Below are 18,463 nucleotides of genomic sequence, written 5' to 3'. Positions count from 1 at the left end.
TCTCGTAAAATCTTCTTTGCCTGTTTAGTTCTTCTTGCTATTTTTTCTGATACCGGAAGAAGATCTTCTTTGATGACAGTTGTAACTTTCTCAGTAGCTGCAGTGACGGGCTTAAATAGTTTTTTAGTTTCTTCTTCATACTCAACTTGTGCTTCTTGCTGCGCTTGCAGATTTTTTCTGAATGAGTCTCTGACAGGAAGAAATTTTTTAATTGCTTCTAATCGTTCTCGAGCTGTTCTTGCAGTATGAGATTCTGGATGTATCATTTTATTATAACATAATGATTTAATTAATATCAGCAGAAGGGGTGTAAATTAAATTAAAAAAATAATGAACAACTGTGCGTAGCTGCGTCAAGGAACCACTAACAATTGTAATAAAAAATGCCGTGGAGAATATTGCAAGAAACATAATTATCTTATAAAGAAAAACCTTCATGCTGGTCCACGAAGTTGTGTTGAAAACAACGGCGTTAGAGGATTATATCAGATTTGCAAAAATTGCGGTGGAGATCGATATCGAAGTTTGATGATATATTATAAACACAGAAAGAACATAAATCCAAAAATAGAAAAACCACCATCAGAACTTGAATATTACTTGAAACATAGAACAAATAAAGATGAAACAGATGAAGATGAAACAGATGAGGAAAAACGACAGCGAGAACGAGTTGAGAAATATTCATCAAACTTGGTATGGTGGTAAATTAATAGCAGCAGAGAGGGTACCTACCAACGTTGGTCGTCAAAAAATAAACAAAAATAAATAAACACGTAGAGTACTTTATTTTTTCAGCTACTATTTCGAACTGAGGTTTTATTAGTACAATCGGTCATTACAGAAATAAAACATCTCAAGGAAAAGTTCATTTGTAAAAATCTTGACCTTTCTACGAGATGATTTTATTTGTTCGTTTTATTTGTTTTGTCGGAATTTTATGGTCTGTTCACCCTCTCTGCTGCTAGATGAAACAGATGAAGATGAAACAGATGAAGATTCCCATGATTCAGATGAAAAGAAAAATGTTCATCAAACTTAAAATTTCTTTACAACATGGATAGCAGCAGAGAGGGGGCGTCTACAATTCTGTTTGGGACAAACAATAATCGTAGACGTGGTATTGACCTCTATGAGTGGTCACTATTTTTTTTGGTCCAAACACAAGGGTGACCACTCCCTTAAGTGGTCTGTTCACCCTCTCTGCTGCTACTATGCATATAGAAAGATGCTAGGGAAAAATCCAATTCAGCATGCATCCAAGGATTTAAGCCAAATGTAACAATTTTTGCACATGTATCATATATATATATGTGTGTGTGTGTGTGTGTGTGTGTGTGTGTGTGTGTGTGTGTGGTCAGAGTCTATATTTTTTTAGCAGAAATAAACATCAAGTAAATAAAAGAAAAAATTTGACCACACAAAGGCCAGTCCAGACACAGAAACTATATAGCAGACAAAACATTATAGCATATACACAGCGAAAATTTTTAAGAAAAAACAACACAAAAATATCAGGGAGTTGGAACAGGAACACGTAAGTCTTTGAATGTTTCGAACATAGAGCCATGGGGGGGGGGGGGGCACACTCGAGGCCAATAGCTAATTATATCTAAATGTTGAAGGTGTGTCCACAAATAAAAATTAACATTATTGTAGATTATAGATATCTAAGTATTAAGTATGCAAATTAGGGACATATATATGTCGTCCCGGACTATGTCGATAATTTCCGAGCAAATTTGTAATTGGAGATGTACGAAACATTTCGTACAATGAATTTCTAATTGCTCTAGTCATTTAAAGTATTCATTTTTGACCCAGAACTTAACTTGACAATGAATTGAATTAATTTGTTTAGTAGTAAATGTATCAGTTGCTTGTCTCTAGACAGCATTTGGGCAGTATTTGGGTATATTTGGGCAGTATTTGGGTGTATTTGGGTATATTTGGGCAGTATTTGGGTATATTTGGGTAAATCGTGCCACCCGGTAGTTACCGAATAGGAAGAACTTACTATGTTGGCTGATGGAAATAAACTAGCCCATAGTAAAAGCACTACGGCGCCGTGCATAGTATGTAAAGTCCGTTAAACGTGAGAGATTCAGATGATGCCTGTATTAATGTATTCTGGTCAAAGTCAGATTAGAAACTATAAACCAACTGTTCAATTGACTTAGTTCAGCGCATTTTTTTTTTATCACATTGAACGTTTTAATTATATAAATCGGTAGGTGGGTACACAAACAAACGGGGAGGTATACTGTTACACAGTTCATACTAGTCCGAGTTTCCTCTGATCCTTGCCACCTCATTTTTAATATTTGGACATTTATGCAGGTTGGGGTGTAGGGTCAGAGTCCATTCCCTATCGAAAAGTTGGAATTTGGTGTCGGCATGGGGTAACTGCTTACTAGCCGGCCCAGCAAACTTGAACGACCTTTCATTTGAGATATACCTGCATGAAATCGATAGGAATATTATTTATTTTCTCAGAAATTGCGATTATGGCATTCGTTCTGTCTTTAATCAGCTGACAGAAGAGACGACAGTACATCGTTGCTGAAATTTGACCTAGATCTGCCCATTTGCATTCATAGCCCTATCACTTCCATCATTACTTTATCTTTGACCACGCACCACCCGTTGCTTAATATTCAAGTGTCCATCTCATTTGATTAACGATATATTCGCTCTTTCGAGCATGCATCTTGGTTTAATACATGCACTGCATATTTATTAATTGCTCCTGGGGGACAGAAAGAGAGCCACATCCGCCAGGCTTTAAATGTGTTCAAGGAACACTATTTAATTCAAGCCATCAGATTGTAGGAATATTAGAGTTCCTAACAACCTGAGTGAAAGGCTTTTACATGAGGGGGAATAGACCCATGCACACTCATGTTAAGAGATTTTTATAACTTCACCACGTGTTGACCAAAGCAGCATGTAACATCCGTTGTGATTGGTCACAACGATGACGTCACATCGGGACACCTGGCTTTAGGCGGGTGGAAATCGTTCCACATCACCGCTTAAATACATGTTCGATTGAGGCAAGTAGGCAAGGGTCTCGGAAAGCCAGCCATGGATGTTGCGCACTCACAAAAAAGCCAGCCCATACTTATTTCAGATCGAGTCCAGTAATATAAAAGGACAACAAAAAAATACCAATAATGTGTAAGCCACCTGTGCAATTGAGTCAAATTCAGTTGAGTCTAATAATTTTTATAACTCCTGGCAATTCAGTTAGTACTAGTACATAGTGTACATGATTAATTTACTAATTGTCTGAACGACAAATAAGAGTTTAGTCCCTGTTAGGTATCTTTTGTTAGAAATTTAACGTGGCAACCGAAAAGATAAAGTCAGTTCTTAGTGGTTTGATCGAATTGGGAACCAAGCCAAAACGGTTCCCTTAGATAAGGGGCAATATTGATTAGCCCTTAAAAGGGCTATTTTTTCACAGCAGGTTTCTTGAAGGTGTGCCGGCTGGATTCTTCGTCAGAGATTTTCTCAGCCGTCCGAGATTCCTTATATCATCGAATAGGAGGTGCCTCTAGCCCGTGATGTTGCGATAAATAATCGGCAGCATCTATAAGGGTCAACATTGGATAACGTGTGTAGGCATCGTTGTAGTTGTGGTAGAGTAGTTCCCTACTATGGTGCCATTGCTGTGGCCATGGTTTTCTTACTCTAGATGATTTTCAAGCCACACAGTTGACAGCCTGGATAAATTCTTCTGCTTGTGTAGGGTCTACAACGGCTTCATGCAGTCCGAGGGCGTGTAATATCATTATATATGGGTCGCTATCTTCCTCGATTTGAACTATTTGTCCTTTTGTCGCTTCTTCCCGGGCTTTCTTAGTTTCAGCTATCCTTTGTTCTGCTTTTTGGCGGTCAAATGTGACTGCGTCAACGAATTTATAGATAGATAGTCACATAACTACCCAACTCTCTCAACCTACGTGTCAATGACATCAGTCATACAGTCATGTGATTTCAACAATAAACAATTTCTAGTGTTGCTATAGGAAAACAAATCAAACATATAAATGAAAGTCACGTAATTTTTATGGTAAAAAATTAAAAAAAAATAAACTTCTCAAAATATTTATTGGGAAAACAACGACCGAAAATCTGTAAATGTTGCAGCAATTTGAAGAAAACCAGATTCACTAAGCAGAGAGCACATGCCAATGTGGTAGTCACATGACACCAACAAAAACCTCGCTAACGTGTGCTCTGTAGTTCTTGAAAATGGTTTTCTCCACCCTGATGCGATACCGACAGGTTTCTGGTCGTTTTTCTCAGAATAAATATGTTGAGAATTAAGTGTGTATTATATTTGTTTACAAACATTAAGTGACTTCTATATAATATGTCCAAATTCTATGTACAACAACTTTGGAACTTTGTCGATATTACGTGACTATATGACCTCTGATGTCACTGACATGTTGGTTACAAATGTTGTATAGTCATGTGATTGGTCTAAGGTTGACATGGTCGGGGTGGGAGTGGGAGACAAGCACCCCAATCGTCCAGAAATGGCCTTTATTTACAAGGAGACATCAATGCTAGAATGGGAGCTGACCATGAGGCCTGGTCCACCTGTCTCGGCTTTTACGGAAGGAGCAAGATCAACGAGAATGGTCAGCGACTGCTGGAGATGTCCTGCTCTCACAGCCTATGTGTCACCAACACTTTCTTCAAATGCAAGGATATCCACCAGGTGTCATGAATACACCCATGTTCACGCCACTGGTACCAGCTAGACCTCGTCATCACCAGGCGCGCGGAACTGGCCAGTGTCCTTATCACCCGCAGCTACCACGGTACCGACTGTGACACGGACCATTCTATCGTGGCCAGCAAGGTGCGATTATTACCCAAGAAGCTGCACCATCTCAAGAAGAAGGGTCACCCACGCGTCAACAACTGCTGTGCAAGCAACCCAGAGAAAACACAGCAGTTCATCAGCAAACTGCAGGAAGCTCTCACCAAAGTGACACCTGATGACACTATTGACTCCAAGTGGTCCCATCTCCGTGACTCTGTGTACAATTCAGCCATCACAGCTTACGAGAAGAGAGAGCGAAAGAATGTCCACTGGTATGAGGCAAACTGGGGGAAGATGGAGCCCGTGACTGAGGCAAAGAGGAAAGCCCTCCTGGCATACAAGGCTGCATCTAGCCCCAGAACACTACAAGCCCACAGGATTGCAAGGAACAAATCCCAGAAGACCGCCCGCTGCTGTGCCAACACCTACTGGCTGAACTTTTGCAACAGTATACAGACAGCTGCTGACACCGGGGATGCAAGATGAATGTATAAGGGTATCAAGAAGGCAACATACCCTCCCCCCTCAAGTCCAAGATGGGCAAAGTCATCACAGACCAGGGGAAACAACTGCAACGATGGGTTGAGCACTATCTCCAGCTATATGCAACCCAAAACAACGTCACTGACACTGCCCTGGATGCCATTCCAGACCTGCCTATCATGGAGGAGCTAGACAAACAGCCCATCCTGTAAGAACTCAGAAAAGCCATGGATTGCCTTGCCTGTTGGAAGGCTCCTGGAAGCGACGGCATTCCACCTGAAGTCCTCAAGAGCAGGAAACCAGCATTGCTCCAGCCCCTACAATACTCCTCTGCCTCTGCTGGGAACTCCAACATTGTCACTTTGTACAGTAACAAAGGAGACCGTAGCAACTGCAACAACTACCGGGGCATCTCCCTCCTCAGCATCGTCGGAAAGGCTTTCGCCCATATTGCCTTGGCATGCTTGCAGATCCTAGCCTACCATGTCTACCCAGAGTGGATTTCGAGCTGGCAGATCAACTGTAGACATGATCTTCTCACTATGCCAGCTGTCATCAGCAGCAGATGCCCCTGTATATTGCTTTCATAGACCTGACGAAGGCGTTTGACCTGGTTAGTCAGAGTGGACTCTTCAGACTCCTGCAGAAGATCGGCTGCCCCCCACCCCATGTCTGCTTGCTGTCCTCATTTTGTTCCACGAGAACATGCACAGCACAGTGTGCTTCAATGGCATAACATAGGAAGCCTTCCCAGTCATCAGCGGAGTCAAACAAGGCTATGTCCTTGCACCAACGCTCATTGCCATATTCTTCTCCATGTTTCTGTAGTACACCTTAAAGGACTGCAGTGAGGGAGTGTATGTCCATACCAGGGCTGACGGCAAGCTGTTCAACATTGCCTGTCTCCGTGCTAAGACTAAAGTAATAGAGGTACTCATGCATGAATTCCTTTCGCTGACGATGCAGCATTGACATCACACACGGAAGATGGACTTCAGCAGCTGGTATGCCGCCTCTCCCACGCTTGTAAGGAATATGGACTGATCATCAGTTTGAAAAAACGAACGTCATGACACAGAATGCAGACTCCCCTCCCTCTGTCACCATCGATGGGTACAACTTGGAAGTTGTTGAGAACTTCACATACCTTGGGTCCAACATCTCCAGCTCACTCTCCATTGATTCTGAGGTGAATGGCAGGATTACCAAGGCAGCAGCAGTGATGGCCAGACTTAACCAGAGGGTCTAGAACAACCCCAACCTCATCGAGAAGACCAAACTGCATGTCTACCAAGCCTGCATGCTCAGCTCACTCCTCTACAGCAGCAAAACATGGACCACCTATGCAAGACACGAGAGGAAACTCAACAGCTTCCACCTGAGATATCTGCGGCACATTCTGCACAGCCAATGTCAGGACAAAGTACCCAACACAGAGGTTCTAGAACGCGCCAACATGAACAGCATGTTCTCCATTCTCAGCGAGAGGCACCTTCGCTGGCTGGACCCAGGCCGCATTCCCAAGGACCTGTTATATGGGGAGTTAGCAGAAGGTGCATGACCAACTGGACAAACACGTCTGTGCTACAAAGATGTTTGCAAGAAGGACATGAAGACAGCAAACATCAATATCAACGACTGCGAGAGCTGTGCAAACAACTGTTCCAGCTGGCGTCTAGCTGTCAGGCAGGGAGTTCAAAAAGCCGAGGAAGACAGAAAAATAAAACAAGCTTAAAAGAGAGCTGGAAAGAAGGAAAAACAAAAGCTTACTCTGGAGCTACACCACCGTCTCCCATACACGGACGGATGCAAAGGATAGTCATGTGACTTGGGATGCAAATGGCCAGATCCAGGTCAGATTTCAGCAATGATGTACTTTTGTTTCGTCTGTCAGCGGATTAAAGACATGGCAAATGCAATGTTCATGAAATTTGAGAAAATAAATCATATTCCTGTATATCTTGATGGAAGGTCGTTCAAGTTTGCTTGACCTGCTAGTAAGCAGCTACCTCATGCCAACAACAAATGGTGTCAGTGAATTCCAGCTTTTTGATAGGGAATGGACTCTGACCCTAAACCCCAACAAAAATGTAAAAATATCAAAAATGGGGTGACGAGGGTCAGAGGAAACTCTAAGTTCATACAGAATTAGATACATTCAAAAGTGCCCCAACCCCACTAGCTCCACCCCAAGGGGATGAATAAAAACTATTTTGCGCACGATTTTTACTGGCCATCCAGTCATATGCAAAGGTTTCATTAAACCTTGATTATTCAGAATGGTGTAGTTGTTGTCCCATCATCCACATGAATGTTCAGATGGCAGGTTGATGTTATCTCTATATGGGGTTATATATGATGAATACTGGATCACCCTTAATAAAATTAACTATAAATAATAAACAGTCAAAACCTGAGCAAAGTAGAAAAGCTCGCATGTTTAATATCCTAATTTCATAAAGTCAAAGGTCCCATTTTCAAAGTGCTTTTCCCAAACAAATCACATAATCTTAAGCTTTCCCACACTTCAACAACTGCACATGTACACCGAGTAATAATCAATGAATCTAAATTCCTGAAAGTTGTACTGGTTTATGCAAATAAGCTTTTGTTCCTTCAGAATAAAATAATGACTATGGGGAGATAAATCTGCCACTGTTCTACTTCTGATTTTCTGAAAGCACAAGTTAATTGTCCATCCAACAGGGGCTCCAATCGTTGCTTTAAATTTAACTATCGGTCATACATGTACAATATAATATTATTATGTAGTACATGTGTGACTTACAGTTAAATTGTAAGCAACAATACGGGTACCTGTGGCCAGGTCCATGTATTTACCGCTAACCAACACAAACCACCTTTAAATTGCATTATAATGCTAATTTATGCGTGAAAATACGTTGTAGGTAAACAAAGTGCGAAACTTATCATATAATACGTGAAGAAATTTTGAAATGAGACTGTTTATTTTACACCGAGTCCGGTTTACAGCTCTCAAGTGTTATAACGATAAGTGCATTTCTTTTTTTCATAATCATTGAAATATCCATTACATTCATTAGATAATTGAAATAAGTAACTCTGTTTGACTATATCTTAGTGTACTTTAGTATATTTCATTGCATTTTAGTAACTAGCTATGATGCCGTAACCTCCACGTTCATGAAGTTGAGGTACGATTTAGCAACGAGATGTACATTTCTTTTTGTAATTGTTATTATTTGATTTCCCCAAAAATTTGATTGTGCTGATTATTACTGTCTATATCATTTTTATTTTTAAAAAATGTCTATTGGATTTCTGGATCTTTTTCTCACATATTAATTTAAGTGTCTATAATTTTTCCTAGTAATTCCATACCTTGCTGGCATGTAGGAAGGAGAGGTTATTTAAACAGTATTTCACAACACATAGTATTTGCTGTTTTCTAACAGATGTAATGTAAATTTTAAGAGCTTCGAGAAAAATACTTGCCTCCTCCCCATGAAATTTAGAAACTAAATTTAAATCATATGGAAAAATTCATTCTACATAAAGCATATGAGACCAGGATATTTATCACAATTCGTCATATGATAGACCTCTGCAAATTACATCATATCAAAATAACAGATACAGTACAAGCAATTTTCATTTTGAAATCTGTTTAATTCAAATGAATTTTAGTTCAGGCTTGCGTTCTTGTCTGGTTGTAAATAAGTATCGCATAAATGTTCAAAGAGAACAAAATCCTGGTACATACCATCTAAATCTACCATTTCAGATCATCTGCACATAAGTTGTATGTCATTTTTTAATGTAAAAACCAGAGAAATATTATTAACAAGTCAGATTTGCAATAACTAGTCCTTATATAAGATTAAAAACTTGACACGCACCAATTCACACACACACACTAGTTACATGTCAGAGTACATCATGCAAAACACACTGCCTTTATATGATGATTTATAATAAGTAACTCATTATGATTGATTTAAGAAGGAACTACATCTTTTCTGATGACACTCGACTGAAAAGAAAGAATCGAATAAAATGTCTTTTTTGATACATCTAAATAACCCTCTACTTTTAAAATATCAAAGTTCAGCATTTCAAAAAGCAAGAAAATCGAATTAAGTAACACATTACAGAATAAAGATAAATGTAACTCAAAGTCCATTCATTCAAACTGATTTTGTTTTTTCACTTCACGGTCTTTTTTGTTGGTTTAGGGTTACCTTTATAGTATGATAGATATGGTCCTATGTCAGAACGAGTCATGGGGGTAATCTGAGCTAATTTTGACATTTGGTATGACTTTTTCCTTCAGATTATTGCTTTTTCAACATCAAGCTCGTGTCAAGCACCTGTGTTAGGAATTAATAGGCTAAATGACCTCGGGTATCCAGTGAGATCCAAAGACAATGTAGGGAACAATATAAAGTAACCCTGCATAATAAAATCAAGTATTTTTTTTATTTGTTCGTTATATCCTTTTCAGGAATATCTTTCCTTGTAAATTTGGTTTATTATGCAGATCTGGAAAACTATAACTCAGCACATGGATTGTGGATTGGTCCTTTTAATCAGAAGTGTCCAAAAAGTACCTTTTAAATGTTAATTTCATAGTTGACTTGACATCAAAGTAATTTAAAATAGGCATTCCAGGACAAATATGTAAAGTGTATTAAAAAGAAAACATAGATGAACCTTCGTGTAACAATCCTCTGAATGAATCGTTAAGGAGAATACAAAAATAGTTTTTGTTTTAAAAGGAACAATATAATTAATGACTAATAATGTTGTTACATTAAACTCGATTTATAATAAATTCTGGTGTGATGAAATATAAAATATTACAAGGTACCTTATAAGGTGCTTATTCCAGCAGTTCATATACATTTCCTCAGTTGTGGTATAACAATATGAGTATTTATTTAGCCAACGTGAGTATAATTACATCCAATCTTCATCGATTGATTACATCTGATTTTCATCGTATATGTAACTATAATGTTAATGCAATATTACTTTCATAGTTATTGTATTTCTAACTATATGGTTAAATCAATATTACCTTGATCTTTATTCTATTTTAACAATAAAGTTAATGTAATATTACATTGATCTTTATTGTATTTTAACCATATAATTAATGTAATATTACCTTGATTTGTCTTGTATTTTTTAATATATGGTTAATACATTATTACCTTGAGTTGTATGCTATTTTTTAACTATATGATTCATGCAATTTTCATGAAAGAATGGAAATAGGAATATTAATGATTCTTATTCCCATGTTGTGGTCGTAGATCTATCTATCTATAAATACATCACACTTGACTATTAAGCAACAGGTGGTGCATGGTCAAAGATAAAATAAAGAGGGAAGTGACAGGACAGTCAGAACAATCATGATCTAAGGAAAGGCAGAAATAAGTAAAATAGTGTCAGGGTACGTTATAGTCCCTTCACACTCAAACCAATCCAGCTAATGTAGCAGTGATGAGATATGGAACCTCAACCGGCATAGCCCTGAGAATCACAAGGACTTACTTTAGTCCACTAGTTCATTAGAATATGATTTTGGAAAGCTCCTTCTTGTGAGATACCAAGTCAGGAGCTTCAGCAACATTTAGGGTTGCATTGTGGGATTTGCTTGTGAGTGACCAGCATTGATTAAAAGAGAATACTTTCAGTTTTAAATAGAAAATAGTTTGAGCAAGGATACTATCATATTGTGTTTTAGGATATGTTCCACATCAGAGTAGTGATGTTGTTTTTTAGGAATGTCCTGATTTGTGGATTTGATGAAAGAGTCATGAGCTAGAACTGGAAATGACAGACGCCCATTTTGGACAAGATCGAAAGAGATGGAGAAAAACGTGATTCTGACCTCCTTTAGACTGTTGTTCACACTAGTGATATAAGTGTTACATCGCTAATATTTGCCAAGAGGTATTGGGATCGAACTGGAAAACATAATAGGGCATGCCTTAAAATCTCCAACTTCACTTTAACCTTGGATCATGCATGACCCTCATGCTTCAATGATACCTGGCCTCGTCAGAAACTGATCCCTGTACACTCAGACCATCAATGTATGTGAATTCGTAAATCATAGCTTCTGTTGACGATACATTGTTGTCTTACACTGAAACTGACATGGAGCCACAACATACAATGAATAATAGAATCTACTTGTTTTACAATGCATAGCTGTAGTACTGATAGTTTTGTTAAACTCTATATAGTAGAATTAGATATTACCAAAATTCTATCAATCATTTTCTTTCTTATACGAATTTAAATTATAATTTCAAAAGTCATACATTGTATCATATTTCACTTTAAGACCTGCTGTAAAGGGTCAATAGTAACACTGGTTAATGACAAAAATACATTTATATTTGTAATACTCATTTTGCATCTTAAAAATGTCACAACACACATTAAATAAAATTTTCACTCGTAAGTCTTTATATGATGCATGAAATTTAATTTTTTTCATATGTTTAAGCAATCAATTACAAATGATTCTAAAATTTAAAGTATATCAGTGACACATCTTAGTTTATAAAAACATGACACTTCAGCACATGGTTGTGAGGAAGGGAGTCTCAAATTTAATTAACTGAATTAATTAAAACTGATCAAGCAGAACAAGTGTTGGACACTGTTGACTGTCTATGGTGTGGTTGCTTAATTTGGCTCAGCAGAGAACGGGGCAGTAGGTAGGGGAAAGAAAGTAAATACTGTTCAACACAAAAATATACCATTCAAAACTAGTTAGGACACAAACTTTACTGATGGCAATTGGGGAAAAACTAAGGGCATGACACTACCAATGCCAGCAGTCAAATGCCCCAAAGCATTTATAGAATATATACTGCTCAAAACAAGTTAGTATACAACTACTTTTTTGATGGTAAACAGATAGAGTTATGGACATCATACTAGCAGTGTCAGCAGTTAAATGTCCTAAAGCACATGTACAAACAGCTCCTATTTCAAGCATGTATACAAACAGCTCCTATTTCAAGCACGTATAAAAAAGCTCCTATTTCAAGCTATGTTTCTTTAGATTTGGGAAAATCATAGTGCAGTCCCCTACCTATCATTGCCCTGAACTGTTGCACATTGATCAGTTGATTCTTGAAAAATATTCCATTACCTTTAAACACCACCAGGACCGGGAGCAATTCAGTTATAAAATTAATAAGAACATTAATGATGCAGTCAGCCCGGTTTCAAATGCGAGGTACTAGTCCAGGCCCAATATTTATATATCGTCCAAACTCACTGATAACTCGTTCAGAATTCAAGATACAGCTCAAATTTGCTCTCCTTTTCCACAAATTTTGATCCAAAAATACTTCAAGAGTTTTAGAATTGGAGCAGTAACAACTGCTGCCACCCAAGGCTTGTCTAATAATCAGATTAGTCAGTTAGGGCAAAAGAAATCTGATGCTTTCAAAAGATAGATGCTCAGAAAGTCACTCCAGCCTATACTTTCAATTTTAAATAAGTTACCACACAAAGAGTAACTGGGGCTTTTGGAAGCATTTATATAACTCCAGCTCCAATTGCATTTTCCATCATAATGGTTGTCTGTGAAAATATCAGATTCACCATTCATATCTGTTTCATGTTCTTTTCATCGACATATACTTGCACAAATGTTGCTTTCCATTTCAGGTGTAGGGGGTACACAATGAAGTGAACAAGATGGGACGGGTACATACAAAATGGAACATTATCTGGATAATTTCCACAGCTATGAATCACTGAAGGACTATACTTCTACTGAATTCATGGAATATAGAACTATAAGAATTCATTGCTTGCAATGATTTCCGTTTCATCTGTGAGCTGAACAGCTTTGTTCAGGCAGAATGCTGTGTCTTGGTGTTTGTAAAATCTGCCTTTCACCATATTAAACACACCCTTGCCTATGTTTAAGAATTATTGTTTTATTTCTTCTATCTTACTTGTCAGATGATTTGTGCATCATGCGGTGTATGCATATTGCATGCTTTTCCTTCTTGGTTGTATAGTTTTCCTAGAACAGGTGGTGGAATGCGGAAATTGACACAGGCCTCTACCATTCTAGGGCTGCAGAGGCCCCATGCAAAGTGGGTGAATTGCATAGTTCTTGTGTTATGATGGTCTCATGAGCTCCTAAATGTATTGTTTTGGGTTTGATGGTTTAAAAAATTACATTCACGTCTGGGTAGTTTGGTAAAGCCTAAGTCAGCTACCAATTTTTCAGAGTTGAATTTACTATGGAGTTTCAACTAAGATAGTTTTAACACATACTCAAGAAAAGTCATTTTGCAAACAACTTTATGCATTTTATATTAACATAATATCGCTTCAATACAGTTGTCACCTGTGTGGCCTGCATCAGCAAATCATTTCCCAGTGTTATTCCTCATGCTTAGATTCTTACTTTCCTCCTTGCTGCATTCAACTTAAATTTTAAAACAATATTAATTAAACCTTATTGTTCACATACATTGTACCTAGATTTCTTGTTTTCCTCTCATACACACTTCATCATAAATACTTATTTGATGGGAAATAGTTAATGCAATAGATATGACACTAGCAGTGTCAGCAGTCAAATGTCATAAAGCATTTGCAGAGTATATACTGCTCAAAACAAATTAGGTTCCAATTACACACCTCACTCAATAATCTGCACACACTGGCATCCAAAAACACAGACCACAGTATAAATAAGGGCATAAGTTACTGATTTTCTTCACATTAATAAGTAGGGGCCAAGGTTTATAGTATTTTCTATTTTTAAAAAATGTGATGTACACATGACCCTGCATTAAAAGTGGGTTCACAACATAATTGAGAAAGATATGTACTTTGTTGAAGGTAAATGGATAAAGCTACAGACAAGACACTGCAAATGTCAGCAGTAAAATGGATATAAAAAGTTGTAGAATATATACCACATAACACAAGTTAAGACACCAAAGCTGTGGACAAGACATTCAATGTCAGCAGTCAAATGTCCAAAAGTACCTGCAGAGCATCTACTGTTCAAAACAAGTTAAGACCCCACACCCCAAGATAAATAGAAAATATCATAAACCAGGTGAGGAAGGTAAAAGGAAACTCGAACTGAACACTGCTTGAGAAACAGAAAACACTATTGTTAACACACTAGCTGAAAGGTTGATGAGCACTATGGTTATTTTGCTGATTCCTTTTGTCAACCCCATTAAGCATATCTAAAAAATATGGTGAACATTTTGACACAAGATTGCAGGTTTTTTCGCCTCAAATCTTTGCTTTTAAAATGGGGGGAATAACTCTAAACTACTAATGTCTTATTAGGGGAAAAAAACTCAGATGACTTGGAGCTTTAGATTTTAAAAGGTAAATTGGCAATGTTTAGATATCTTTCAGAAAGTACATCAAAGTTTTCAACATTGAAATCAATAATTATAATATTAATTTTAAATAGTTAATGCCTTTACTAATTTTGTAAAATTTAAACATACTTTATTAGTTTTGGGGAAGAAAAAAAACAAAAACAAATTATAATGAACTATGTATACATAGGCAATTGATTTTACATAATTTGTTAATCAAAACACCCAATGTTTCTATTACCTGCTGTTATTATGTTATTTACATTTTTGGCAACTCTAACGAATTTAACCCAGCATAAAATGAAGTTTGATCATGCCATCAAAGCATGCCACAAGAAGTAAGAATATGCAATAATAAATGTTGCAAATAGCTTGCAGACTGACTATTTTAATATTGTAAATGCAGGAAGATAAATAATGCACACAAGCATCAACCAGCAGGATGGAATATTGCTTTTCTATAAAGTGAACAAGAAAAATAAGCAAGTACAGTTCAAAATGCATGCAATCTAGCCCTGCATGAACTTTTCATGTGCACTGGATAACAAATAGAAAGACTTAAACATAACATAGTAAGTGAATATAATGTTATTAATACCTCTCTGTCATCCACGGAATTCCCATCATTTTTCAAAACTGCCATTGTAAAGCCTCTGCTGAAGAAACCAACACTAGACCAATACGACTTAAAGAACTACCGCCCAGTTTCTAATCTTCCATTCACATAAGAAATCTTAGAAAAGGTTGTCCTATCCCACCTTGTATCTCATCTGAATTCAAACAGTCTTTTTAGCAATGTACAATCTGCATATCACCCTTGCCACAGTTCTGAAACTACTCTTCTAAAAGTAGTTAATGACATTCTCTCTGCTTTGGATAGCGGAAAGATTACAGTTCTCACACTCCTTGATTTGTCTGCAGCATTTGACACAACAGAACATGATATATTACTTCACCATCTCCAGCATGTATTTGGCATTCATGATACAGCCTTACTGTGGTTCAAGTCCTACTTGGTCAACAGGACACAAATTGTGTCTGCAAATGGAATACACTCCAGCCCAGTTGATACATGTTGTGGTTTTCCACAGGGGTTTGTTCTTGGACCTGTTCTCTTCATTCTATACACTCATTCGCTCTCAAGTGTCATAGATCATCATCCAGTGTCTCACCAACTGTATGCTGACAACACCCAAATATACAAATCTAGCCACCCAACTGAAGTTGATGCTACCATCTAAGGTGTAGAGAGGTGCATTTCTGATGTGAAATCGTGGATGACATGTAACAAGCTACAGATAAATGATGATAAAGCTGAGGCCATTCTGATCACAACACAAAGACTTTCTCCATCACATCCTATACCTCAAATAATATCAGTAACACCAACATTAAATTCACACAATCAGTATGAAACCTAGGTGTCACTCTGGACTGCATTCTCACGTTGCACCAACATGTCATGAACATATGCAAGGCTGCATATCTTGGGCTGAGATGCATCAGCTCCATTCACAAGTGTCTTTCAGTTGATGCCACTAAAACACTTGTATGTTCATTAGTACTTTCAAGACTGGACTATTGTAACTCAATTCTGTCTAGTTCATCTCAATATCTGCTTCAGAAACTTCAAAAAGTTCAAAACACAGCTGCTCGGATCATACTTAGAGTACCACAATCAGAGCACACCTCCCCCCCTGCTCTGTACCCTACACTTGCTATCCATTCTATCCAGAATCAAAAACAAAATTTGTTCTCTGTGCTACGTTTCACTGACAGACTCCAGTCCAACATACCTATCCGACCTCACCCATGTGTACACACCAGCAAGACACTTATGCTCCTCTTCTAACAATCGTATACTCATTTTTCCCACTACGAAAATGAAGTCATATGGACAACGTTCTTTTGCATACCAGAGCCCAGCAACGTGGAATGAATTGCCCACTGAACTTAGACACAAAGACACAGTGATCCCTTTCAAAAGTGCTCTTTAAACTCACTCATTTTGACTGCAAGAACAAACTTAAAGACCTAATAATGTTCCCTACCTTAAATATTTACAGCATGTTTTTTTGTTTTCTAATTTCATGGTGTTTGTTTTCTGTAATAATATCATTATATATGGGTTTTTTTTATGTTATAGGTGTTGTCTAACGTTGTAAAGCACTTAGAGCTTCTAAAGATTAGGCGCTATACAAAGTTCTCGTTGTTATTATTATTATTATTATTACCAAGGAAAATGAATGAGAAACTGGATGAGATACACCCATTGTGGCTTCAGTCGCAAGGTTCCAGCAAAAGTTTGGAATGAAAGTAGATGGAACAAGAATACAAAAGTACCAAGAATATATATATATATAAAGTGCAAATGGGGACACAAATTATGGAAATGGAGAAGGAGCAATTAAAGTGAAATAAGAGCTCTCTTTTACATGCATGATTTTCTTGTTAAAGTTTGGTTCAAAGGGTATATCTGTCACAGGAAGTGTAATAAATGTGGAATGACAGGTCATACATCTAGGAAATTTAAGAGAAATACTAGACAAGATCAGATTCAACCAATGGAATCACAACAAACAGAAAAAATTTGAGTTACTGACTGTAACCTAATAGGAAAAGAATTACAAACCTGGGGGGGGGGCACAGCCAAAGATGAAAATGAGAAAGTTCAAGCATAAAAGTATATTATAAACTTCCTACAACTAGAGGCATTGGGGAAACTCTGAGAAGAAATAAAAAGAAATAAAGAGCAAAAAGAAGCACAAACATGCTATAATAAAAAGACAGCCATCTTCAGATGAAAAAGTACACAAAAGAAGGATAAAGAGAAACAGAAAAAAAGATAATGAAAGGGATTTTTTATAGGCTACACTTTGACATTTCTATGATTTTTGAATTTCAGAAATCACAAATGAAGAACCACACATATACTTTATCAAACCAAAAATGAGGCCTAAAACATAAGATAATAATTGCCATTCATATAAAATGATATTAAACAATGATCAACAAAACCTATATCAAACATGTGAAATACCATGTGTTAGATCCTGAATGGAGACAAAAAGAACACGATATTTTGGACTGTAAAATCACACAAGATAAGAGCCATACAGATGAAGCCTTACCAAACAATGCACGGAAACCATACTGTACATGTGAAATACCGCCATTTAGGCCAACACCCTGAAGGGAGGTTATAACAGAACATCATGCACCTCAGTAAAAAGTCTTCCAAAAATTAAAATTTCAAGACAAAAATCAGACACAAATGTTTACAACTTAAAATCTATGTATTTCATTTGTAAATTTCAGTAATTTAAATTTTAAAAAAATCAAAAAGTTTAAAGCCTTTTGGTACTTTAGAACGTTTTTTGAGGGTACTTATCTAAAACTCCAACCAGCCATATATGCTGGGACAGACAGAAGAGGAATCCGCACAAAATGTACAAACATGAAATAATGAAAAATAACAAAATTAAAGAGAATGTGATTGACTGCTTGCCCTATGGAGAAAAGCATAGAGAAAATGGTGATAGAGGTCCGTGAAGAACTCAAAGTGAAAAACACGGTTAAAATCACTGGGAGGAAATACAAAATGGCCATTCTGAAGGACTATCTCATAGTACTAACAAGGATTAGAATTGTCACTATTGACACAGAAAAGGGAAAGAAAGTGCTCACATTCGTCTATTTGACAGGCTTTCTTATCAAATCTATATATTGGATGTATATACCACCAACCAGAGGA

General features: G+C 37.2%; 1 long non-coding RNA gene across 1 annotated transcript; it reads left to right on the top strand.

Moving 5' to 3' along the window:
* Nucleotides 1-1,988: 1,988 nt before the first annotated feature.
* LOC149780850 (uncharacterized) lies at nt 1,989-13,271 on the top strand. Its single transcript, XR_016415155.1, has 2 exons — nt 1,989-2,075; nt 13,013-13,271. It is a non-coding gene; the product is annotated as an uncharacterized LOC149780850 (long non-coding RNA).
* Nucleotides 13,272-18,463: the final 5,192 nt, after the last annotated feature.

Source organism: Sinohyriopsis cumingii, chromosome 16, assembly GCF_028554795.1.
Source record: "Sinohyriopsis cumingii isolate HCF-2022 chromosome 16, ASM2855479v2, whole genome shotgun sequence".
Classification (NCBI taxonomy): domain Eukaryota; kingdom Metazoa; phylum Mollusca; class Bivalvia; order Unionida; family Unionidae; genus Sinohyriopsis; species Sinohyriopsis cumingii.
Note: the sequence above shows the minus strand (reverse complement) of the source record. Positions and strands in the feature narration are given on the sequence as shown.